Below are 27,657 nucleotides of genomic sequence, written 5' to 3' on the forward strand. Positions count from 1 at the left end.
TTACCCCCGCCATGTGCTGGAAAATAAAATAGCTTTGATAGATTATGTCTTGCCCCTCAATCATTGCCCTGTTCTACTTTTTTTCTCCCCCCGCCATTCCACAATTACTATAGACAATTCCCTATCATTTGCTTCCTTTTTAGATTACATTGTTTTCTCTTAGCCCCAGAGTTGCGTATATTGAGGAGACACCAACATTTCCCACTCAAGGGAGGCAGCCTGGTATGGTAGAAATACTGTGTGCTTTGGGTTCACATCAAACTTTGTAACCTTGGGGAAATTACTTTTCGTATTCTCAGTTTTTCATCTGTATAATGGGGATAGTAGCTCTTAATAGTTGTTAGAATTAAACAATTTATAAAGTACCTGGCTTATGGTAGGCATACAGTAAATTGTGGTTACTTTTTCTTGGTGTAAAAATACGTTGGCAGATGCACCTGTGTCATATGGTAGTTTTATGACCTGGGAAAGGAGATTTTTGTACAGTTAAAGAACTGTACATTTTTAGTATATTTCTAGGCCAGTCGTGTCATTTTTGTATATTTTCCCCCCTCGTAAGCCAAACTTTTTATCTCCAGTGGTTTATTATGTTTGAATGTGATTCCTACCTATGTTTCTGGTCTAGGAGTTTTAATGCAAAATCACCTTCCTGGAATGACCCCTGGCCATTAATGTTCCTGTCAAGAACCACACCCAGGTGTTCTGCCTTTAGGAAGGGATGTTTCGTCCCTTGCCTACTCCCTCCTTCCACTCCTTCAAAGTCGGTCTGTCCTGTCATTCACCCTATGAAAGTAATGAAATTTGGTGCTGTGCTTTTCACAGTAAGAAAGAGAACATCTGCTAGCTAGTTTTTAAGTGTTCATACTGCTTTTCCCCTACCTCCTTTCTTTGGTCCCTCAGATCAGTGTGGGGATCTGTTATTTGGGCTTACCTGAGCAGGATAATTCCTATCTGAGAGGATTTAGAAAGGTTGTTTGGGATACCAAGCTTCTTTTCCAAAGTGAATTACTGACAGTTCTTTAATACACTATCCCCTATTGTGTTTTTGCCATTTTATATTTTCTAATACTCTTTACTAAGTAGAAGTTACTGTATTCAGTTTGGATGTTAGTTTTCCTTACTGTTTATATTTTAATTAGACCAATATTAAAATGAGTGCTTTTTTCTAATTACCTTGGATGGATGATGGGGTTTGAAATAGGAATATGATAGTGAAAAGTTTACATAGGATTAAAATTTTACTATGGGTAACCATCTGTTGATTAACTATATGCAGACAGTGGTTTTGCGCTTTAGGGTTTGCTTTATTTAGTTTGAAGTGCTTTGGAGGTAATGTAATTTTCCCCCTTTTTCATGGAAGGACAAGAGATCGCTTTCTGTTTTGAGATTTTGCCTTGGTGTTTTTCACAGTGGGTCAAGTAGTGATTAGAAATTAAACCTTAATTTGACTTTTGTCATTCGGAACTAGAATAAATCTGGGAATGATAATCTAGGTGTGACCTAAAAGGTTTAATTTATTCTAGGTGGTCTCTGAGAAGGGAGGAAGGAGTGGCAATACCAGTTAAAAACTGTCTAAGGTTCAGTGGCAGAGTTCAACCTGAGTTTCCAGGGTGTTTATCATTTGTTTCCCAGTATGGCCAAAAAAGCATGTATGAAGGTGAAAAATAATTTATGTGTGCAGTTTTTTTCACAAAAAATTCAACATTGTTTTAGTGTCAATTCACAACAAGGATATAACTTTGTCTATAAAATAATCACTATTCCCTATAATTTCATTGGAATTGAGAGCTGAGTTTTCAGGGATGTTGTCTAAATGTCAGAAGAATTGCTTTAGCTTTGGTTCTGAATTCTTGTTGCTGCTCAAAGCAGGTCCTAAAAAATGAAAATTGTTATGTGAGGGTTATTGCTTAAGAAATAATAACTGTGATTATGTTTGAACGTTGATATAATGGTTAGCTCCCCCACACCCTAATAAATGTGTTGTGTATCTCTCCCCCTCCTTTTTTTTTTTTGTAGGTCCTCCAGTAGTCTGACCTGAGTGGGTTAGCACTCCAGAGGAACCAGCAGACCAACTTGGTCAGGAAGGTTCAGGAAGCTGTTGGAGCAGTGTTGAGATTTCCTACCAGGATGAGTATGATTGGCTGTGATTTTAGGTTAGTTTTTGTGGATCTTTGTGGGTAGTATTTGTATTATACTTCCTGGAATGGAGATGGTGGGGGTGTATGTATTTCCACTCTGTAATTGAGCTACTTTGGTTTCTTCCATTGTTTGGATCTGATGTGGTACTGGCTGTTTCTTGTGTTTAAATGGAGCTCATTACTAAATTAAAATTTAAATGAATTCTGTCTGTACCTGATTTTTTAAGTCACTCTAAGAATCATTCAAAAAATAAAATTGCAAGATACTATGTCTAACCAATTTTTTGGAATTTTTCGAACATATAAAAATTGGATAATATAATGATCCCCCTGTGTACCCATCACCGGCTTTAACAGTTGCCAACTTGCAGCCATTCTTTTTCATCTATACTTCTACCCACTGAGGCCCCTTGGATTATTTTGAAATAAACCCCTACTGTTGTTCTCTTTTTATTTGCAAAATATTTGTATCTAAAAGATAAAGGGCTCTTTTAAACATCAAAACCATTACCACAACTCAGAAAATTAACTGATTTTTTTTTCTTTTTCTCACTGTATTGCACTGGCTAAGACTTTCAGTATGATAAAAAATTAACTGATTTTTGAAAATATCAAATATGAAGCTAGTGTTCAAATTTTAGTTTGAATCAGGATCCAAAGAAAGTCCATTTATCACAAAGGAAGATTGATATCTTTCTTAAATCTATTTTAATCTGCAGGTTCCCTCCCTTTTCTTTTTCTTCCAATTTATTTGTTGAAGAACTTATCCTGTAGAGTTTCCCCCACATTTGGTGATTACATTCTCAAAGTGGTATCTAACCCATTCTTACTAAATTAAAGACCCTGGAGGACCCCATTATAATGGAACAATGGCAGTAATCTCCTATATCCCAGTTGGAGTTGATACTGCTGGCCTAGGCACTATCCCAAAATAACTAGTCATGGGTTCCTTTTTCTGTGGCAGAGTCTGATTTAATTGATACCTGACTTCAGTTCCATGTCTTGGCCCTGCTTACTGCTCCACATGAAAAGTAGGCCTCCTTGTGGAAGAAGCTAATGTTTCCTAGATAATGACCTGATTGTGCCTTTGGGGTTTTTCATCATGGTTTCAATTTCCTTAGGTAGTTTAGTTATTTTTATACTATCTTATAATGTTGCTTTTTATTCTTTTGATGTTGGTATCTCAGCTGCTCTGACCCATAACTTCTAAGCTTTTAAGACTTAGTGATGAGTTCCTCTGGCTGTGATACAGTTTTTGAAATGGCAATACTAAACAATTTTTGAGAGCTTCCACTTAGACATCCTGATTTTCAGCTATTATACACAACTGTAGTTTTCCTGTGGTTATTTATTGTTTCATTTTATTTCTTCTGGAAATGCTGTTCCCCCAACATAGAGTCCTTTAAACTGTTCATTTCTTTCCTTGTTCAGCATTGGCCATCATAGGATCTACTGCATGTCCCTTCCATGGTCAAAACCTGAGAATGGAAGTTGGGCACGTATGCTCCAGTCAGCCTTTGACTTAAGCACACGTTGGGGGCAGAGCAAGGCCACTTGTGCCTACCTTTGAAATGAGAGTGATTACAAGTTTAAGGGGCAGAGAAGGTTAGAGGTCATGAATGAAAGTTTCTGAGGTATTTAGATGAAATATGATTGTGAATCATCAGTGCTATGGATCATGAGTTCAGGCTTTTCAGTTCTTTGTTCATTAATGGAGAAATCAGATTCTTAGTTGTAAATTGACTAGGTATTAAAGAAGTGATTTCTTGGGAATTACAGTGAAATCCATTTGTTCAAGAAAAGAATTTGAGCACATTATGTATAGTGATTAGACATTTACCCTTGTCCTGAGTTTTCTGTAGTTAGGAAGTTTGAACAATATCACTTAAACCTTGTAATCCTGAGTTTGTGAAACTAGGATAACTAGAGTTTTGGGAGAGAGCTTTACACACAGTAGACATTTCAATATTTGAATTGTTTCCAGAATTACAAGTTTACAATGGAAATCTATTGCTTCTTTTCCCTTTTGTTGTGTGTTTTCAACCGTGGATTCAGAGTATTACTGAAATGCCAGAATTGGTTGCTTTGAAAATATTTGCCTTTCACATTCTGTTACCTCTCTTGCAGTTTGATTAAATTGTTAAAATCTGATGTGTAGCTGTAATCATATTTGGCTGCTTTACAGTGATCTCACTATCTGTAAAGTTGACAGTAACAAGCAATTGGGTATTTTGCTATATTGTTCTCTGACTTGTTTCCTCAGTGACCGGTTATCAGATGTTTATATGTTAATGTCAGGGATAATTCAGCTCAGATTCTTTGGAAGCCCTCTCATTTGATGTGTCATAAGGGTTGAGTTGCTAAAACTTGATGTACTTGTTGACCAGCTTGGTATAGAAACACTTTCAGATAGTGAAGGAGTGGTTCTCTCTGAGTAAAACAGCTGTAGGTTTTGTTTGAGCTGTTAACCTGAGCATTTTCAACTTTTAGTTAAAAGTTTTAGTCATTTGGCTTTAAAAATTACAGTGGTGACATGGATTAGTTCCAGAATGTGATTTTACAGAAAATTGGAATTTCTTTCAACTTCTTATTAATATATCTTTAAATGGAGATTAGTATTGTAGATTGATTCAGTTTGGATTGCTGACTGGGCTAGGTGAAAGTGAAAATTCTTTTTCAACTCTGAGATTCTGATTGTATAATCTTAGATATTGAAAGAAAGCAGTTTTTCCTTTACAGTAATCTTTAAGTAGTGACTGAAAGGGACAAGGAGTAGGGAGATGCAAATTATTCTGGAATGACTTCTTAGTATAATCATTTAGACTTTAAAGATTGGTAAGTGTGAACATACTGCCATGAATTTATGTACCATCTTTAGCATAACACAAATTTTAAGTCCTTATAATTAGGTACCAAGATAATTGCTCTGGAAATACTTGGGTATATTGTATTTGGTGGCTGCTTATATTTTGGAACACATTTGGAAGATTGCTTTAATGATTACTTACTTGCTACAATTATTTTCTTATTTTCCTGTCTTTATAGTGAGGTGTATTTTTCCTGGTCTTTGTTTTTTGTTTGTTTTTCTGGCCACACCGCGCATCCTGCAGGATCTTAGTTCCTTGACAGGGATTGAACTTGGGCCCTTGGCAGTGAAAGCGTGGAGTCCTGCCTAACCACTGGACCACCAGGGAATTCCCGTCTTTGCTTTTTTTGTTTGTTTGTTTTTAAACTTCCCCTACTAATTTTCTATTACTGCATTCTGCTGATTGAATTCTTATAGGTGGAAAGAGCTTTCAGCACAGTGATTAAGAACCCAAACTCCCTGGGTTCAAGTTCCAACTCCATTGCTTATCAGCTGTGTCATCTTGTGAAAATTACTTAACCTATGTGCCACAGTTTTTAATCTATAAAATGGTAATAATAGTGTTACCTACCTCATAGGGTTTTTGAGAAGTTTAGCTGAGTTAATGGATATAAAGTTCATAGAACAGTAGTTCTGAAACTTTAGGGAACATCAGAATCACCTAGAGGGCTAGCTAAAACACAGATTGATGGGCCCCATCCCCAGAGTTTCTGATTCTGTAGGTCGGGGTGGGGCTAGATTTTGCATTTCCAACAAGTTCCCAAGGAGATGCTGGTGTTAATGGTCAGGGAACCAGTAGAATAGAACAGTGCTTGGCACAAAGTGTTAACTTTTTATTCAGGACTACTTTCCCAGTCCCTAAGTAAAACACTTGACTCTTCAGTGCTGATTAGTACTGCCTTCAGCTAGAAGCAGTTTTGAAATCCTTCATTGCAGTGGTTCTCAAAATGTGGTCCCCAGATCAGCATCAGCACCATCACCTGGGAACTTGTCAGAAATGCAGATTCTCAGGCTCTACCCCAGTTTTATTTTTAAAGTGTGTCTTGACTTAATTGGGGTGTCTTAGACTTTTATTAACATCTCTATTGAGGTATAGTTCACATACCATACAATTCATCCATTTAAAGTATACAGTGGTTTTTATTTAGTATGTTCATGGTTGTACAACCATTACTACATCAATTTTAGAACATTTTCGTCATCTTTAAAGGAAACCCAGTGGCCATTAATCACTCCCCTTCTCCTTTCTCACAACCAACCACTAATCTATTTTTTGCTATAGATTTGCTTATTTGGGACATTTCATGCAAAATGGAATCTTACCATATGTGGGAAACTTTAATGTGATTAAAATGTTTTCCTTTTATTGTTAAAAAATAGAAAACAAATATGGAAAACTATCCCCAAACAAATTTATGGCTTAATAAATTATCTTAAAGCACTTTTGTTACTACCACCCAAGTCAAGAAATAGAATTTTGCCTGTCACCCTAGAAGTCCCTCCATGTGCCCATCGCCATCACGGTATCCTCCCTCCCCCTGGAAAGTGACTACTGTTCTGACTTTATAGTAGTCACTTCTTTGCGTTCTTTTATGGTTTTAATCATACAAGTGTGCATCCCTGGACAGTGTAATTTGTCCATTTTTAAAAACTCAGTTTGTCTTTTAAGTATCTGTAGCTTCCCTTTCTTCCTTTTCTTTATACTTTGTCTATTGACAAACTCAGGCCATTTGACCTGTAGAATTTCCCAGACTGAATTTTGCTGATTGCATACTCAGTATAGTTCAATATGTTCTTCTGTCCTCTATATTTCCTAAAAATTGATAGCTACATCCAGAGGCTTTATAAATTCAGATTCATTCCCTTTGGCGGTGGTGTGTTCATTTACATTTGTTAGGTTGTAGTGGTGTCTTGGATTTTTTTTCTTTTTGATGTTAACAGCCACTGCTGCCCAAAGCTTAGATCCATTATTAATTCATTGAGAGTTGCAAAATGGTGTTTTAACTCTCATTTTCTTTTCATGTATTGGCTGGAATAATTTATAGTTTATATAAGAAAGGCAGAATAAATGCTTGGGTTTTAAATTTTTTTCTGGCAACTTAACTAGTTCTGTCCCTTTGGACAAGTTAACTTAACCTATCAGTTGCTTCATCTGGGAAAAATACCTTATTTATGGGTTTATTGGGGTTAAATGTGAAAATATAAGGTGTTAGTATACTGTAGGTGGTTAAGTATATGGTAATTTCTTTAATATACTATTTCACTTAACCCCTCTGACAGCTCAAAGATGGGCAGTCACAGTGGTGAACTGATGGCCAGTTAGCAAAGCCTGTCTGGATCCTTCAAGTCTGTGGTTAAGGAGGAATGGTATTTGTTCTTTGATCATTTGGGGGCTGAGTCTCTGGCCAGTGATAACTGAACGTTCCACCAGAGTAGTTTTTTGTTTTGCCAAGCCTTTGGAGTCACATTCATACCCGCTGAATGGTCCTACCCAGTTCTGTGGTGGTGTGCAGTGCATTGATTGCCTTGATTTCCCACCCTCCAGCTACACAGCCCCCTAGTGTTTTAGTTTGTTCAAGGTTCTCCTGTAACCTTAGTAACCCATGAGTCTTCCTAATGGTTATCAGTATCACCACTATTAACATACTTGAGTAGCACTTTTTAAAATTTTTATTTATTTTTGTTTTTGGCTGTGTTGGGTCTTCGTTGCTGCGTGCGGGCTTTTCTCTGGTTGTGGCGAGCGGGGGCTACTCTTCGTTGCGGTTCATGGGCTTCTCATTGCGGTGACTTGTTGCGGAGCATGGGCTCTAGGTGCGTGGGCTCAGTAGTTGTGGCTCGCAGGCTCTAGAGTGCAGGCTCAGTAGTTGTGGCGCATGGGCTTAGTTGCTCCGTGGCATGTGCGATCCTCCCAGACCCAAGGCTTGAACCCATGTCCCCTGCATTGGCAGGCACATTCTTAACCACTGTGCCACCAGGGAAGCCCTTGAGTAGCACTTGTAACATTTCATATATTGTATAAAATATAGCATATGGCACATAGTAAGGCCTCAGTAAACTGGAAACCATTGTTGGTTTTGTTGTTGTTATTGTTGTTAATATTATATCTTCTTTTTCCCTCTCACATCTTACTTCTCTTCAGTTCAACAAGCATTCTCTGAGTGTTTCTAAGTACAAGGAGCTAGGGACATACATTAGTATAAGAGAAGAGTATAAACCTGGATATATCCAGTATCATTGTTATAGATGCCTCTCTCTTTGTATCTATATCTGCTGCCATGTTTTACAGGGACTAGCTTGACTACTCCAGCTTAGAGTGCCTTGCAGTCTGTTGACCTAATCTGGAGCTCCAGTTCCCTGCTTCTCAAATTTCCTTAACTGTCTTGGTGAGGCCAGCCTTAAAAGGAAGTATAGTCTGGAGAGGTATAGATGTCACTTGAATACAACCTTTTACATAGAGGATTTTAGATTTTTGCTTTTTAAAAGGAAAGGCAGACTGCCTGCATGGGTGAATTCACATATCTACCTCTAGCAAAACAAATTACCAGTGGCGGTAGTCTTCTCCATGTCCAACAGAAGAGCTGGATAAGACCCTTATATTTGGTATTGTCTACATCAAACTCCTTATTTTATAGGCACAGGTTTTGGGGAAATGACTTGCCCAAGGTAACATGGCTGCTTAGGGGTGGAGTTGGCCATTGAACCAGGTTATCTAGTTTGGTATGTTTCCACTATGCTGTATCTTTCCTTGAAACTGAATTTATTATCTGTATTTCTAAATATGCCAGCAGGTGTCATCCATAGAAGTGCAAAATAAGTGACCCCCTTCCTATAAGAAAGTTAACCAAAAAAATGGAGGAAATTTAAGGGAGTAGAAAGGTAAATGAGAAAGTCAGAAGTTCAAAGAAGGCTTAGTTTCTTTTGCCCTTTTGACTATGGTTATTACTTTTCAATGTAAGGTCAATTTGGAGCTCTTTCATGGGACAATTTGATTTGGTTGCATGTTTTCATGCATATTTATGGATGCTATAAATCTATAGATGTGACTAAATTTCCTGCTTGTAAAACTTTCAAATTAAAGTGATGTTTTCTAAGCTTATCTTTTTTTCCCTTCCTTTTCAACTGTTTTAAATTATAAAAGTAACGTTTGCTATTAAAAAAAAAGATTCAAACAAAATAAACATTTCAGTTAAAAATTAGTACCCCCCCACAAATGATGGTCTCCTTTTATATCTGTTAACAATATGTACATATTCTTTTATAGCTTTTAACGTTTACATACTATGCTTATCCATTTATGTACTATACGTATTTTTATACGTTAGACTATATGGCTGGACTCCATTCTTTTTAATGGTTGCGTTGCATCCCAAAAGCATGAATCTGCTATAATTTCATCATTCCCTGTTGTTGAGCCTTGGAAATAGAATTCATCCTGAGTCAAAGGGTGGTACCCATTTAATTTTTTGATAGGTATTGCCAAAATGACCTCCAGAAAGGCTATATAGAATTGCCATTTCCACTGAAGTGTTTGTGAGTGTCCTTTTCTCCACCTACATTTGCCAAAACAAGATACAGTTGGTCCTTTTAATTTTAACCAGTCTGTTGAGCAGAAATCACATCTCCTTGTTTTGATTAGCATTTTTGTAGTTACTAATAAGGATAAACAAATGTTTATATCCTCTGCAAATTACAAGTTCCCTTTTACTTGGTTTTCAATAAGATTGTCTTAGTGAGTTTTGGGTGTTCTTTGTATATTAGAAATATTAACCCTTTATTTTTCCTGTTGCAGATTTTTCTATGGTTTGGAATTTTTATGTAGTCAAATTCTTTTGTTTATGGTTTCTAGGTTGCACATCTTTCTTGGGAGATCTTTTCTTTGCCAAGATTACAAGAATAATTCCCTGCGTTTTATCTTCTAATACTTTTTTTTTTATTTTTGCGGTACGCGGGCCTCTCACTGTCGTGGCCTCTCCCGTTGCGGAGCACAGGCTCCGGATGCGCAGGCTCAGCGGCCATGGCTCACGGGCCCAGCTGCTCCACGGCATGTGGGATCCTCCCGGACCAGGGCATGAACCCGTGTCCCCTGCATCGGCAGGTGGACTCTCAACCACTGCGCCACCAGGGAAGCCCCTTCTAATACATTTTTTAAAAAACTTTATTTATTTATTTATTTATTTTTGGCTGTGTTGGGTCTTCGTTGCTGCGTGCAGGCTTTCTTTAGCTGCAGCGAGCGCGGGCTGCTCTTTGTTGCAGTGCGCGGGCTTCTCATTGCAGTGGCTTCTCGTTGTGGAGCCTGGGCTCTAGGTACGCGGGCTTCAGTAGTTGTGGCATGTGGTCTCAGTCGCTGTGGCTCATAGGCTCTAGAGCTCAGGCTCAGTAGTTGTGGTGCATGGGCTTAGTTGCTCCATGGCACGTGGGATCTTCCCGGCCCAGGACTCGAACCCGTGTCCCCTGCACTGGCAGGTGGATTCTCACACACTGCGCTATCAGGGAAACCCCTAATATTTTTTAATAGTTTTTTTTTTAAGTTGGAATTTGGCCAAGTAGCAAACTGGGTTGGTTACTTTTTGCTCTATAGGTTTTGAGAATAATTCAGGTTGTTCATGTTTAATACCTTTAACATTTGTCTTGAACTGAAGGCATAGTGTTATAGACAGTGTTTTAAGGGATCTTATTTATTATATTTCCATTTTATACATGTTTGAGGCCCAGATTGTCCTAAAGTCACAAAGTCAGTTTGTGTCAGGGAACTAGAGTGCCTTTGCATACTATTCTTACATTTTTAGCAAACACCTTTCAGTTATAAATGTTTTAAAGCAGCAGATTGTTCACATTGTCTGGTTTATTTAAAGAACATTGGAAATGACTGTGTGCCGGGCTGTATGTAGTGGTGTTTAAATTTACTCAAACAGAGCCAGTTTAGTCTATATGTTGGGACATAATCTTTTTTTCTAAAGGCTTTGTTTTAAAGCTTTCTTATCAGTGAACTAATTTGATCCTTGTAACAAACCTGTGAAGTTGGAATTGTTTTCAATTCTGAAAGGAGTTTGCTGCCATGTTGATAATTGCTATAAATAACTTATTAACCATGTAAAAGAATCTTTGTTCCTTCCAAATTCATTAAAAGTAGCTCAGAATAGTTGAGGTACACTTAAAATTTTTGATTCTTAAGTGGCATGGCCCGAACATTATTTAGTAGACTAACCTTTGGAGAACTATAACTAACTTGAGAGTGAGACCTGGAGCTTCCTAATCTTGTCATCAAAGTTAAGTTTATGTCCGTAATTAAGGCAAACAGTTTGGAGATTAATAAATACTTTATGTTCTTCATATGCAAATAACGTAGAAAGGCTGGGGAAAAAAACAGCTTTTTTTGGCTCTTGATCCTGTGTGTGTGTGTGTGTGTGTGTGTGTGTGTGTGTGTGTGAGATACCCAGCATAAGATTACTGCCCTTAGATTAATCTGGAGCTAAAAGAAATAATAGTATGGCTTACTCTTTGCCAGGCACAATCCTATGAGATAGACTGTGTTGTTTATTTTACAGAGGTTACTGACTCGGAGTAATTTGTCTGAGATTATACACCTAGTAAGTGGAATTTAAGCCCAGCTTGACTCCCAGGCTTTTCCATTCTGTTGTTGTCCTCTATTTCACTTTTACTTTCTTCCAGTAGTATTCCTCAGTTTCTACTTTTAAATTTAAAAAAATAGTAATCCTCATGTATGGTAGCAGATAAATACCAAGTTCTCTCTTCCCGTCATATAGATATATCTTTTGTCAGAATATTTTAAGGCATTAAAACCTAGCTTTTATTTAGAAATATACTTAATCTAACCTTTTTATGAAAGGATTGTGCCTTTTCTACCTGTCTTCAGGATACAGAACTAGAGTATTTTATCCAGGAATACAGAATTCCCCCTTACATAGAGGAGGTTTAATTTTAGAGATGCTGAATATTTCTTTATAAACCTAGGGACATGAGAGAATTGGAGCTGAATAATGCACAAGGGTTGGAATTCTGTTTCTTTGGTTTCCTGTACTGTCTTTATTGTATTTGACAGTGGCCTGTCATGTGGCTTTAAGGGAAATACCGTACGCCTGTGTTTCATAAATGAAAGTGAAAACACTGTAGTGGCTAAGCACACAGTGTCTTGGAGATATTTCTGGGGGTGATAGTTCCTAATGTTTTTCAGGTCACAGATCTCTTTAAGAAGCCAATGAAAGCTATCAACTATCTTCTCAGAAAAATACCCACATAGGTGAAAACTTTCCATAGAATTTAGGATTTTTGTGGTGCTCCCTCAATATAGGACACAAAGAAATCTAAAGATTTCTCCAAGTGTCATTAAGAGGATGTCCAAATTGCTGTTGTTTGTGCTTATATTTCCTAGTGTGTGTGTGTGTATTTTTTTTTCCTAGACCAAAGCATTATGCCCAAAGGTGAAAGCTGGGCTAAAATTGTTTCACTTTCACTAAAGGTGTATACTCTGCTTTATGCAACTTTAATCTCTAAAAATCCAAATTTTTTTAAAAAGCAAGAAGATTATGGTTGGTGTTACATAAGGATTTATCCTATGTAGTGTGTTGATCTTGTAATTGGTTGTGTTTCCAGCTTTGCTTTGACCACTAGGAAGCTGTAATTTGTATGTTTTGTGTACTGGCTTTTTGTTGCTTTTATATTACCGTTGCTTCTAGTCTTCCTTTTTCTCTGATTTACACCTGACCATCTCATAGCACCTATCACAATGCCCTGCATGTAGCATATTAATAACTATTTGTTGAATGAAAGATGAAGATTGAATGAGTTGTATAAATTGGTTTTCTCAGTTGAAAATGCCACTTTAAAAAAGCGTTTAAAGTGATTTGGAATTTTTAGCTTTTTAAAACATTTACTGGGTAGTCATTCATTCATTTATTAATCTACTAAGTGACAGTTCCTATGCTGGCAACAGGAGTGCAAAGATAAATAGAATCCCACTCATGCAGAACTCACTCTAGTGGGGAGACTGACAGGTAAATAAAGAGAGGTGTGTTGATTGAGGGTATGTGCAGGATACAGTGGGGACACAAAGGAGAGAGTGATCAGTGTTACTCTGGGGGAGGGAATATCTGAAAAGGCTTGACAGAGGAAGTGACATTTAAGCTGAGCTCTAGGGAATATATGCAGGGAGCAGCCATTTTAGCAGAGAGAACAATCTGAGTCAAGGTATCAAAGGTCTTGAATGGTAGGGAAACTGTAAAAACTTGACATGGTTAAAGCGTGGGGAGCCAAGAGGAATATTATGTAATGTCATGGCCCTGGTAAGAGAGGTAAGCAGGCATTAGGTCCTAGAGGTCTTGGATACTGGTTAGGTATAAGGAGTTTACACTTGATGTTGTAGGTAGATTTTGAGTTTGAGGGAGATTGCTCTGGGAGCAATGTGGAGGATGGAATGGGGGGATCTAGCAAGATAAAGTCTTAATTTAAAATATTTCTAATTTATGAGATTTTCAAACATACACAAAAGTTTGCAAACAGTATAATGAACCCCCATGTACCTGTTACCCAGCTTCAACAGTTGTCAACACATGGCTATACTTATTTATATCCTATTCCCTTCCCCATTATTTTTAAGCATATTCCTAGATGAATCACAGATTGGCAAAGCATAATTAACAGTATATAACAAAGTGGCTCTCAAGTCTGGCTGTGCAGCCAAATCACCTACACAGCTTGAAAAAAAAAGTTCCCACCTCTTATCTATTGAGTCAGATATTTATATGGCCAGACATTTTTCATTTTCAAAATAAGCTAGGGTTGAGAACTCCAGATTTAATTTTTAAGTAAATTATTTTAAAGATATTTTAAAATTAGCAGACTTCTGATGGATGTGTTTTCCTGAACTCACTGAATGCTGCCTGTGGCTCTTCTGAGTGAAGATCATCTATTAGATAGTGGCAGTTTTTGTGTGGTTAAGTTGTTGACAATTCACTAGAGCATATTAGTTTAAAGGTTGATGTCTTAATTTTCTGTTAGAGGTGGGCAAGACTGAGAAGTACTTCCATCTTTGAAATTGGATGTGATGAGATAGGGAATAATCCATCATTGTTACAATTGATCTTTTGCACCAAATCCAGCCACAAGTAAAGATGGGGATGGGAGACAGAGCATTCTTAAAGGGTAGACTTAAGATTATTCCAGAGCACCAATTTAAAATGTGTAGACAAGGAGTCTCTTCCTCTCCTCCTTAATAAGCATAACTTTCACACAGGCATTGCTGTTATTTTTTTTTCTTAGGAATGCTAGGAAGGGAGGTCTCCTTGGCATGCTGCCATTTCCTCTCTGCTGGCAAAACTGATTTACAACTTTGGTGAGCCCTATTTGTTGCCTGAATTCTTTTGATGCCAGTTTCTCTCTCTAAGTAATTGGGAGTAATGACCAGAAGGCTAACTCCTGGATCTGCAGCTTCCCAGGACTGTAGGGTAGAGGACGTGTAGGGGATGACTTCTCAGATGCCATTCTCACCTCCAAAGTCAGTGTTGGAGGTTTCAGATTCTTCCTCCTGGGTATCCCTGCCCTTATTTTGAGTATACTGCAGTGCAGAAAAGCACCAAAAGCAAGCATGAAAACTTATCTGAGGTATAGTGTTTTCAGATTTTGAGGGAGAGACCCTGTGGACGTATTTCTGCAGATAATTTCCAGATTTGTCTTGGGTGAGTAAAGGCTATACCTCATTTGCTTTATTATTACATCTTACTATCAAATGTCCAATAAAATCTAGGTCAGCAGTTCTCAGGGTCATATTTTATGTGGCCAAGGACAGGGATATCGGTGTCTGTAGGAGGGGTGTAGCGGGGTGGACTGCATACAGACATTTTGTGTACTGTAGAGTTGTGGAGCAAATTTGGTTTGAATCTAGGTTCTGCCACTTACTGGGTATGTGGCTACTCTTGGCCTCAGTAAACCAGGAATGATCTTCATCTCCAAGGTGTTATAAGGATTAGAGATAATACATAATAGGTGGTCAGTAAATGTTATCTGTTGTTATTATGGTGATAAATGGATTCTCAGAATATTTGGTGGGTATTAATGTAAATAATCAGAAACTAGACTGGATGGAAAGGCCTGATAATCAGGTGGTGTCCCCTTGTCCCCTTTTACAAATCAGTCAGTGTGATGTCTCTGTCTCTAATCAAATGGTCAATAGCAGGCTGGGTTTCAAGATTCAGCTTGTTGTTTCCTGACATGATGGACGGTCTGGGCATTTCTCACCCGAATTTACTTTCAGAGACTGCAGAGAGGCAAAAGGCAAATATAGTTAAGTATTTTGCTTTGTAGGACGTTGGAGTTTAGTATTCTCTAAAGCATTACTTTAAAACCACCATAATGCTTTTCCATGATTTCAATGGGAATTTTAGGCTGATTTTTTTGTTTTTCATTTAATTAGCCAATATTTATTGTTTCCTGTAGGAGCTTAGTGTACAGCTAAGCTGTGAACAAAACAATCAAATAGGGAAAATGCCTTCATGGAGCAGACATTCCCATGGGTAGGCTGACTCTGATTCATCCACACTCCCATACATGTGTGCAGCATTTCTTAACCTACCAATAATAAACCAAATCAATAAATACTGAATGCTTGCTGTGTGCCATACTTCAGGATTAACCAGCAAGAGGTATAGGAAAGAGGCTCCAAGAGCCAACAGCAGCCAATCTAAGACATTTGTTTAGAGAATATTTTTCTTAATTTGATGCATGCCCTTTGGCTCAGGGGCCACTGTTTTCTACCTTAAGAAAAATTGTACAAAAGAAAAACTCTCATTATAAATGGATACATGATTATAGAAAATTTTGAAGGCTCGGAAAAGCATGAAGCATAAATAAAACTGTGTTATCCTGCCACCTAGAGGCAACCACTGATAATGTTGTATATTTCTTCCCTTCCCAAGGTTTGTTGGTTGGTTGGTTGGTTGGTTGGTTGGTTGGTTGGTTGGTTTTCTTCCTCACCCTGTGGCATACATTTTCTCATTAATGTCAGGGAGTGATAGGTACAGGGTATAGTGTGAGCATGTAGGAGGGACACTCAGTCAAGTTTTAAGAGATTAAGAAGAGGATTGTCCTAATTCTGGTTAGTACTATTTCTGCTGTTGAAAACCCACGTAAGTGTTCACTATGTTAAGGTGAAATAGTGAGATTCTAAATAGTCCCCTACCCTCAACTTTCTTAGGTATTTTCTTTCCATTATCTCCTTTTCCTCTCCCTTACCCTCTGCCTTTCAGTGAGACCCCATAATTTTCTGCTTGTATTTACAATCAGCCTTTTCAAGAGTGTTCTACACATGCCATCTATATTGCCTCACTTCCTATTGATTCCTTGACTCATTCCAGTTTGACTTCCTTTCCAACCACGCCACTGGAACTAATGCTTGTCAAGTTATCTCTAGTCCCAATTTCAATGGACATTTTTCTGGACATACCTCATTTTGGCATTTGACCCAGTTGATCAGCATTGCCATCTTGTGTCTTTCATGATGCCGTGATGAACTAGTTTTGCTTCTACCTCACCAGCCTCTCCTTTGCTGGATTCTCCTCCCATGGCTTCAAGTACTGTCTGTATGCTTACAATCACAGATTTTTTTTCAGTGCATACTTCTTTCCTGAACTCAATTCTATAAATACTTGCATATCTATCACATGGAAGATGCTGTGCTAGATGCTGAGAGCTTAACACCATAGAAAATCAAACCAGTTACACTAATTGATATTTGCGATGAGAGAAATAAGTAGGGTTACTATCATAAAAAAAATAACAGACAGCTTTAGGCAGGTTGCCTTGGGAAGCCGCTTTGGGTCTTAGTTTAAAGTCAACTTATCAAATAGAACTAGCTGTGGGAAGAATGAGTGTGGAGCAGAAGCATTCCAGTAGGAATAGCACCTGTAACGGTCTAGAGGCCAGAAACAATTTAGAGTGTTCCAGAAACTAAACGGAAAGACTAATGTGGTTGTGCAGAGAGGAGATTGGAGAGAGTTCCAGGAGCCAAATCATGCCAGGGCCCTCTGGGTCATGGTTAGAATTTGGAAATAATTGTAGGGAAAATGTTGAAAGGTTTTAAGCAAGGAGGTAACGTGAGCTGATATATGTTTTAAGAAGATTACTTTTGCTGCTGTCTGGAGAATGGATTGGATGAAAGTGAGTATGGAAGTGGGGAGATCCATTATCCATATTTCACAGTTGAGAAAACAGAAGTGCACATACGCTGATTTGTCCATGCTCATACAGTGAGTAAGTTGATAATAGCAGGGATTCTAACCTGGGTTTCCTGGTTTGGAGCCTGTGTTATAATCTGGTGCTTCTCAAACTTTAATATATGATCTTATTAAAATACAGATTGATTCTTCATGTCTGGGTGGGGCCTGAGATTTTGCATTTTTAATAACTCCCAGGTGATATCAGTGCCGCTGATTCTTCAACCATACTCTGAATAGTAAGGCTAGTCCACCACTGTACTCAACTGCTGTTGACCCAGATTTGGAACTATAGGTGTCCTCTGCCCTTAAGCTAATTTCAATATTGAAAGTCATTCTAAATTTGATCAACCGGAGGTGATTACTACAGAGTGAGTTACCCTTTAAAGAGTGACTTCCCTCAGTGTATTTTAATTGTACCCTCTTGTCTTGATGTAAACCCTATAAAACCAAGATTCAAACTTCAAAGATAAGTGAAGTTGGGGGGAATGAAGGAGTGAAAAAAGAAATGGTTAATTAAATGGAAGTATTTAAGTGTAATGGTAATCGCTACAGATGGTGATTCATAATAATTCATTAGTTTTCTGAAAGTTGATCTTTCTAACCTGAGTTTAGGAAGAAATATTTATTATGTGTAGAGATTGCTTGGTGCACAGAGTTCTGGTCTGACCCAACAAAGGCAGTAGGCTATTTCCAGGGATTTGTTTAGAATTAACTTCTTTTTGTTAGAGACTTGTTTATGTAATGGGATTTTCATCTGTTTAACTTCTAAGCATTAGGTAGAACTCATTCTCTAGTTACTGTTCCATCATTAGTGAGATTGATAATATCTCAGCTTTTCACCTTGTGTCCCAGCTTCCTCTCTTACGATATTTTTTTTGAACAATAGGATCCAACAGTGTAGGGGAATTTATCACAAATTTGTATTTTCATCTGCAAGCATTTATTAGTAAATAAAGTGAACAGCATGTTATTGAAGCATGGACTTGGGAGTCAGAAGGGCCTGGAGTTAGATCTTGGAGCCAACGTTCACTAACCAGGCAAGGTTCTGAATTTCTCTGAGCCTCAGTTTTCTATCTGTAAGTGAGGAAAGAACTTGGCTTGAATGGTAAGGATTGTAGGAAAGACAAATATGAGGCCCCTGAGCAGCATGTCTCAAAGTGTATTCTTTGGGATTCTTAAATTGGACTTTCAATAGATGCCATCTGGAGGGAAAATGTTTCTGTGTCCTATTAAGTTTCCTTTACCCGGGATTTCTTGGAGCTGTTAGTAATGTCAGTCAGCCATGTGACTGTCCTAAAGGAAGAGAAATTTGTAACATTTCCTAAATTACTGGAACCTAGTCTTCATGGAGCAAGATGCTCTAGAATGCTTTGAGAAACACCAGCCTAAGTATTATCTGGTTTGTAGTGGGCAATCAAAAAATATTCTCCCTTCCTACTGTGAAACCAGCTTAGAAATAGAACAGGAACAAAAAAGACTTGAATTTTCTTAATTGATGTCTCACAGGCAGTGATATCTTTCTTTTTTAAACTATAGGTATTTCTTGCAACAAAATTATAGAGGCCAGGTTAACATTGTACTTGTTATGGGAACGTGTGCTTGATCATTCATTTGTTTTGGCTTGTTTTTTTTATTTGGGTGTCTGTCATCTGAATCTGTTTATGAAAAGTCTGGAACCTGAACAATGTGGAAACTGAAAAAGCCAAATGCACTTGCTCTCCCAGAACCTTGACAGCTAGAGCATAGGCATGGGACCTCAGCTTGACCAATCAGATGCTCACACTTGGGACAGTGCATCTAGAGCCACTGATGCAAATACCTGAGACCATTTAGAAATCATACTGCCACCAGCAGTAGCTTCTAGGCATCCAGAGTCCGGTGTTGGCAGCATAGGCACCCCCAACTAAGCTGTGTCTGTGGGAGGTCTTTGGCTGTAGTTCCAGGATGCCTAGCTTCCTTGGTTCTGTTTTCTGAATGTGGATCTCTAAGCTTTCCTGTTGATTGCGTGAGCTATCAGTTACCCTTCCAGTAAATCACATTTTTGCTTTAGTTAGCCAGAGTCTGTTGTTTTCAACCCAGACCCTTGAATGGTACAGAATAAGTCAAAATAGCTTTAGTTAAAGTGAGATACATATTTGTGTGAAGATTTGCCAGTGACTTCATCTACATTTTTTTTAAGCCAGTAAAATCGCTGTGAGTTGGTTATTTGCACAAGTTTTAGTCTGTGCTCTTGGTCTGGAGGATTTTTTTTTTTTATTGTTGGGTTTCAAGAATTCTTTATTAAAAAAAATTTTTTTAAAAAAGAGTTCTTTATATATTCTAGATAGTATGTATGGTTTGCAAATATTTTCTCCCAGTAGATTTTATAGTTTTACATTTAAGTCCATCATCCTTTTTTTTTCTTTTTTGAGATGTAATTGGCGTTTAACATTATATTAGTTTCAGGTATACAACATAATGATTCCATATTTGTATATATTGTGAAATGATCACAATAAGTCTAGTTAACACCCATCACCATAGTAACAATTTTTTTTCTTGTGATAAGAACTCTTAAGGTCTGCTCTTAGCAACTTTCAAACATATAATACAGTATTAACTATAGTCATCATGCTGCACGTTATATCCTTGTGACTTCTTTGTTTTATAACTGGAAGTTTGTGCCTTTTGACTACCTTCATCTGTTTCACCCACCCCAGCCCCTGCCTCTGGCAAACACCAGTCTGTTTCATGTATCTATAAGTTTTGTATTTTTGGTTTTTGAGGGTTTTGTTTGTTTGAGATTCCACATATAAGTGAGATCATACAGAATTTGTCTTTTCTCTGTTTGGCTTATTTCGCTTAGCATAATGCCCTCAAGGTCCATTCATGTTATCGCAGATGACAAGATTTCCTTCTTTTTTGTAAGACTGAATAATATTACATTTTATATATCTTCAATATATATAAAATGTGGTGTACATTTTATCTGTCTACAGCCACATTTTCTCTATTCATCCATCAGTGGACACTTAGGTTGCTTCCATGTCTTAGCTATTTTAAATAATGCTGCAGTAAACATGGGAGTGCATATATCTTTTCAAGTTAGTTTTTTTCATTACCTTTGGATAAATATCCAGAAGTGGAATTGATGGATCATATATTTAATCTTTTGAGGAACCTCCTTACTGTTTTCCATAGTGGCTGCACCAATTTACATTCCCACCAGCAGTGCACAAGAGTTCCCTTTTCTGCACATCCTTGCCACATGATCCATTTTGAGTTAATTTTTATATAAAATATAAGACTGAGGTCAGAGTTCATCTTTTTGCCTATAGATGTCTACTTGGTCTGGCACCATTTGTTGATAAAAATATCATTTGATTGTCTTGCTTTTTCGCCTTTGTCAAAAATCAGTTGGGCATATTTGTGTGGGTCTATTTCTTGGTTCTCTATTCTGGTCCATTGGCATATGTGTCTATCCCTCCTCTATTACTGTGTATACAGTCTTGACTACTGTAGCTCTGTGTGTGTGTGTGTGTGTGTGTGTGTGTGTGTGTGTGTGTGTGTGTCTTAAAATTGGATAGAATGATTCCCTCTTCTTTTTCAAAATTGTTTGAGCTATTGTAGTTCCATTGTCTTTAATATGAGTCTTCTTAGTCCATGAACATAGTGTATCACTTCATATTTTTAGGTCTTGATTTTCTAAATCAACATATTGTGGTTTTTAGCATACAAGGCCTGTACATGCTTTGTTATTTTTATGCCTAAGTATTTCAATTTTTTTTTTGAGCAATTATGAGCGGTGTTGTAAAGTTTTGAGTCCACATGTCCATTGCCAGTATACAGAAATATGATTGATCTGTGTACGTTTACCTTGTATCCTACAACTTTGCTGAGATCACTTGTTAGTTCTGGGGAGTTTTTTGTAGACTCCTTGGGATTTTATACTTAGATAATCCTTTGTTACCTGCAAATAAGGACAGTTTTATTTCTTTCTGATCTGTATACCTGTTACTTCCCTTTTTTTACCTTATTTCAGTGGCTAGAACTTCCAACACTGTGTTGAATGAAACTGGAGAGAGCAGACCTTCTTTGCTCCTAATTTTGGAGGGAGAGAATTCAGTGATTAGGTTTGTATGGTGTTGGGGCTAACTGCTACTTCCTGTAGCTGAGGCAATGTAATAGCCTTCCACAAATGACTACAGCCACAATGATGTGACAGTCACTTGCTCTAAGTAATTGGTGTGAGGTTTTGTGAGACAAAGCAAACCTGAGAGTAAGTGTACAAGTAGCTCACTTATAGTTTCCACTACATGTATCAAATTGTTGCCAGGATCCTGTTGGCCTCATTTTAGATATTTGGAAATTGTTGGCAGAAGGCATCTTGCTTAAAATCTCTTAGATGCTGAGGTAATTTTTTAAAAAAGTAATCTGGAATCACATACCTTAAATGTGAACTTTAGAGGGGAAACATCTTTTTTCTTCAGGAATGATCCCTACAGCAACATTTTAGAACATATTCTGGATTTTGTACCAACTCTTTCTGAATGCCCATTGGTTGAATGGATGCCAGCCATACAGACAAATACATGTTATTTCCAAAATACTGAGCATGTTGGACTAACTCTAGACCAAAAGCTGCCTAAAATTTATACTTGTGCTTGGTCAGCTTTATATATTATGCCAGCCTTCTTGGAGGAGGGACATTGACCCCCAGTGACTACTGTATAGCAAATACATTATTATAGGTAAAGAGCCCTGCAGTTCACCTCTTCCTTTGCATATGTGCTAGTTGCTAATGGGGGAAACCTTTATTTCTTCCTGTGCCTTGGCCGGAGCATCTTAATGGACCTTAGTAAAATGATTGTGTTCTGTGCTCAGCATATTTCTAGTGGGAGTCTTATACCTCATTTTCTAATGAAAAAAAAAAAGTATTTTGTTTCCTTTGTTCTTATGACAATATATCTTTATGGGTTAAAACAGTAAAAGATACAGAAAAGCACAGGTAAAACAATTCATACATAATCCTTTTGGTTAGATTAAATTAACATTTTGATGCATACCCCTTCTAAGCTGTTTTCTTTACACATGGGTTTATACTATTTATTGTTTTGTAACCTTTCTATTTCACCAGGAACAGCTTTGCTGTTATGTAATTGTGTGCAGTGTTTTTAACAGCTGTGTAATAGTCTGTTTTAAACCAACCCTATTTTGGATATTTGATCCTTTTCACTTCTTCACTGTTATACATGGTCATGCAGTATGGATTCTTGTGATTAAATATTTATATACATTCTTATGATTTTCTTTGGGTAAATTCCCGGAAGTGGAATTGCTGAGTTTTCCAAAAAGCTGCAGGATATGGTGAATTTTTCCATCCTGAGGTGTGTTAAAACATTTTACTCTTACTTTCAAGTATGAGTTTGAGAGGTCAGGGTGGGGGGCATTTTAATTTTGGCTTAAATTGGTTACAGGCTTGTGTAACTTGAATGTGGGCCAGTTTTATTTGGAGAGATTGTTTACCACTCCTTACCTGGTATCTGTGCCTCTGAGTTGGCCTGCATCATAACTCCAATTTTACTTTAAACATTTTGCATGCTCTTTGTTCTATATTGTCTATGTCCAAGCATGTAGAGCTCAAGCTTGCAGCTTTAAGTCTCACTTTTTGGGGAATTTCTTTTCAGATCATAAAACAGAAAATCGAAAACATGAAAGTAGACAGGACTAAACTGAAAAAGACACCTACTGAGGCTGTAAGTATCCAAAAGTTTGCCTGTTTTTTCATTTCAGAAAAAAATCTTTGCCGTCAGTTCACTCATATTGATCTTCCAAATATATTATCACTTATATACACACAGTGCAGTAAAATAGCAACTTGTCTTGAAACAGTCAGATTTTCTTTTGAACTTCCCTTGGTTAAAAAGGTGAATAAGCTAGTGATCAGTGGAGAGTGAGCACTAAACAGTTTATAGCTATATGTACCTGAAGTAGGCTGTCTGGCTGCTGTTTCTGTGCATTGAAAGGCAGCATGGTATAATGGAAAGAGCAAGTATGGATTCAAATTCTGTCTGTATTTGCGGGATCTTTCTCAATTTTGTTATCTAGAAAATTAAAGTGGTAACACCTTTCTCACTAGATTTCTTGTGAGGCCAGTGTTTTAGCTTTCTTTATTACTGATTCTTAATCATACAGTTCAGCTTAACCTATATTAACCTGTGTATTGGGTGGCCATGTCAGTTGATCCTCTGTCAGCAGTAGAAATCCCAGCTTCTGTCCAATATTCTATTGGCCTGCTTAAACTGCATTCTGAAATTAAGACAGTATTGTATTGTTATGACACTCCCATAGACCCCATGTGCTGTAGTTCAAGGAGCACAAGCTTTGGAATTAGATATGGGTTTGAATCTTACTAGATTTTTGTGTCTGAGAGTTAATTTGCCTGGTTTCCACAGCTGTAAAATGGGGTTGAAAATTCCTCCCTCCTTGATGTGAGGCAGCTGCTCAGCAAAGTATCTGGCACATAATTAGTTGGTTCATTTTCTAAATACAGGCCACTTGGTTTTTTAAAAACTGTAACTACCTGGCAAGTATCACCCAAGGGTATATTTATTCCAGTATTGCATGGACAGTTCTCCTGCCCTTTTCATTCAGTGTTAGACTGAGTATGAGAAGTGCTGTCTTCATACATCCTCTCCAGCATTGCAGATTATCTTTTAAATTTTTGTTAATAGGTGGAGAAAAAATATTTCACTGTTCTGATTTGCATGCATTAATACATATATTTCCACATTTATTGGCCTTATATTAGTTGTCTGCTCATGCTGTTTTATTTTGTATTTGACGTTGTAACGTCAGTTTCTTATTGAATACGCCATACATATTGGGTATATTCATTTTACATACCTGTTCATTTCCTTTTCATTTTGTTTTTGATATGTTTTGGCATCTAGAATTTTCGACAGTTAACATACTCAAATTTTTTGGAAACTGAAGAGCAAAAAGAAAACTTGCCTGAAGTCATTTAACTTCCAGGATAACTCAACCTTGTAGATAATCAGAGAAATTCAATTTCTTTTTCTTTTACCTAGTAGATTGTTATAGATTTGTTGTTGGAGTCACACTTATGTACAGATTCCTGGCTTATTTCAGTTAGCATAATGCCCTCAAGGTTCATGCATATTGTCACAAATGACAAGATTTCATTCTTTTTTTATGGCTGAATAGTATTCCATTGTATATATGTACCACATCTTCTTATCCATTCATCGATGGACACTTGGGTGTTTCCATATATTGGCTATTATAAATAATGCTGCAATGAGCATGGGGGTTCGTATATCCTTTCAAGTTAGTGTTTTCATTTTCTTTAGATGAATACCCAGAAGTGGAATTGCTAGATCATATGGTAGTTCTGTTTTTAATTTTTTGAGGAACCTTCATACTGTTTTCCATAGTGACTGCACAAGAAAGATATTTATTGATCACTTTATGTATCGGCAGCTGTGCAGAGGATTTTTTCCCCAGATTTGACATCTTTATTGGAGCAAATCAATATAAACCATGGCAGTTGGTATGCAGCCATTGAACTGGCGAGTGCTTTGTTTTGCACTACCATGAGTAAGGAAAATCACACTCAGTTTGCATTTATGCAGCAGGGACAAGACGGTAAAGATATACTTTTGTCCCTGGTGCCTTCTGCAGACTACAAAGTCCATAGGGATCTTGATACTCCTGATAAAACAACGCGGTGCTGGTACGTTAAATTGATGCTGTTATGCTAACTGGGGCTTGTGAACAGAAAGCACAAACACTTTAGATGCCTTAGACATGTGTGCCAGAGAGTGCCCTTTGAAGGTTGAGGGCCTGCCACGTCAGGAAGTTTTCTAGGGGTTCAAAGCTCTGGGAAGTGTCAAAATTTCCCTTCTAAAGTGAGAGACATGTTTCTGCACCTTGTACCACACACCATGAAGAAAGAGGAACAGTGTGTGGGGTGCCTCTTTGGATTTTGGAGCCAGCATGTATTACATTTAGGCATGCTGTTTTGATCCATTTACTGGATAACTTCTAAAGTGATAGTAGTGTTTGGATCTAGAGAAGACTGCAGAAGGTTCAGGCTATGATGTAAGCTGCCCTATTCCATGGACATTATGGCCTAGTAGATCCAGGTGTCTGACTTAAGTGTCAGCCAAAGATGCTGTGGGATGCCTCTGGCAAGCCCCAATAGGAGAATCACAGCTTAAGACCTAGGGGGTAGAGTTTGGCCGTGCTATTCTCTGCCAACAGCTATTCTGACATTCAGAAAAGCAGCTTCTGGCTTGCTACTGGACCTTGATAAAGACTGAATGCCTGATGATGAAATACCAAATGATTACAGGACCCAAATGTTTGTCATGAACTGGGTGTTATCTAACCCACAGAATCATAAAATTGGATCTGCATCGTTGCAGTCCATTAGAAATTGAAGTGGTATATTTGATAGTAGGCCCAGGTAGGTCCAGAAGGCACAAGTGAACTGCATGAGCAGGTGGTTCACACTCCTTTGTTATCTGTTTCTGCTACTTCACTACCTCTCCCTCAACCTGTATGACTTCAAGGAGAGGAAGAAAAAGTGCAGGTCTGGTTTGTTGAAGGGTTTTATGCCAAGAATTTTGCATGCCTTTAATTACCGCAGAAATTTGAGATAGATCTTAATAATGCTTACTTTAGAGAGAGAAAAGGTTTCAGACTTAGCTTAAAAAAAATTTGCCCTTAAGCCCCTATTGTTCCACGTTCCATTTTGGCTGCTGAAAATGCCCCTAGTTTAAATCTCACAACATTGCTGGGTAAATAGGTCACGTTAAGTTCATTTTGCAGAAGAGGATACTGAGTTTCAAAGAGGTAGCTTACCAACTACCTAATTCTAAAGTCCATGCTCTTTGTAACAGTAAGCTGTCTTTCAGTATTTAAGCTCCTATTATGTGAGATAAGTGCTTTATGCAAACACTTGAGCTTCACATTTCCAAGGTGGTTCTTAGGTCTTTTTTCTGGTAAGAAAACTGTGGCTAAGAGGTTGGATTTGCTCATGATCAAACAACTTTGTAAACATCAAGCGAAAAACTGAACCCAGATTTGGTTGGTTCCAAATCTAGGCCCATTCCTAGGATACCATACTGCTTTACAGAGTCAAAGAGCAAGTGTAATCACTTCCAGCTGCCATCCATTAGTAGCAGCATCTCTGTCCCAGTCTCTATTCCCCCCGCCACCAGCTCCACTTTTGGAAACTTACTATGAACTCTGAATCCACACCTTGTTACCTGACAAACAGGCCCTTTCATCAGTAAAACAGAGCAGGAATATATGGAAATGGAAACCCCAAGTAAGAATGGAGTCCTAGTTTTACACAGTTCAGAAATTCTTTGCCTCCTATAATTGGACGGTTTAATGTTGCAGAAAAATATAGCTAGTGCTAATCTTCACCTTTGTGAATTCAGTAGGGCTCCTCAGTGTTCCTCTAATTGAACATTTCTTATCAGGCATTCTGGTTAACTTTCAGACTATGATACAGATTCCTTCATTTTGTTTTTATTGATATTTAGCTTGTTTCCTTTATTTCTGTTGTCTGTACACTTCCAAGTAGTTTGTCTACATCTACAGGTTCATCCAGGTTTTAAAAAAATACACAGATGGATTGTTTCATTATAAGATTTCTGTATTAATCTCAAGTGATCGTCTGGCAAATTTCCACTTAAGTAGTGCGTTCTATCAAAAGTTAAATCATTGAGTGTGTTGACATAAGGGTTTTTTTTTCCTATTCTTCCTTGTTGTGTCTCCCTCATACTCCAAAACACCCTTTTGTGAATACCTGTTTGTTTTTCTCAGCCTGCAGACTGCAGAGCCTTAATAGACAAACTCAAAGTTTGTAATGATGAGCAACTCCTCTTGGAACTGCAGCAGATCAAAACATGGAACATTGGAAAGGTATGTAAACCCATACTCCCAAAAGAGAAACCAAAATGAGGTAGCCTCATTCAGCAATTACTTAATAAGCATCTAGTGTGTGTCTGGCACAGCTCTAGACCAGTAATTTTTAGCCTGTGAATGGTTGCCAAGGAAATTTTGAAAGAAATGTAAAAGGAAAATTTTGCTAGCCAAGGATGAAGGATGTTTATACAGGTGATGATAAAGAATCTCAACCACAAAATTCCTTTAATTTGACTGACAGTATGAGTTTGAGATAGTCTCAGGATTTTTACTCTTAGCTTAAAAGACTCTTCTTTAGATAACTCTAAAAATGAGCACTTCAGATAAAGTGGATTCTGGCAGGGAAAGTCCTTGTGTTTTTAGACCTCAGAGGTAGCCAGAATTCTCCTTTTGAAGACCTAGCTGTAGGGGTTTTGTGGTGTCTCCCAGTGTTAGCACATGTATGTTTTTTGTTTTTTGTGGTACGCGGGCCTCTCACTGTTGT

The 27,657-nt window shown here is 37.7% G+C and overlaps 1 long non-coding RNA gene across 2 annotated transcripts in view; it reads left to right on the plus strand.

The window, feature by feature from the left end:
* LOC112409660 (uncharacterized) overlaps positions 1 to 27,170 on the plus strand; it is a 32,275-nt gene extending 5,105 nt beyond the window's left edge. For both annotated transcript variants that reach the window (XR_003005358.1, XR_003005269.1), the window contains 3 exons: positions 2,017 to 2,153; positions 22,898 to 22,966; positions 27,072 to 27,170. This is a non-coding gene — a long non-coding RNA (uncharacterized LOC112409660). The remainder of the gene's footprint in view (positions 1 to 2,016; positions 2,154 to 22,897; positions 22,967 to 27,071) is intronic.
* The last annotated feature ends 487 nt before the right edge of the window (positions 27,171 to 27,657 follow it).

This window comes from Neophocaena asiaeorientalis, unplaced genomic scaffold (genome assembly GCF_003031525.2).
Source record: "Neophocaena asiaeorientalis asiaeorientalis breed wild unplaced genomic scaffold, Neophocaena_asiaeorientalis_V1.1 scaffold193, whole genome shotgun sequence".
Classification (NCBI taxonomy): domain Eukaryota; kingdom Metazoa; phylum Chordata; class Mammalia; order Artiodactyla; family Phocoenidae; genus Neophocaena; species Neophocaena asiaeorientalis.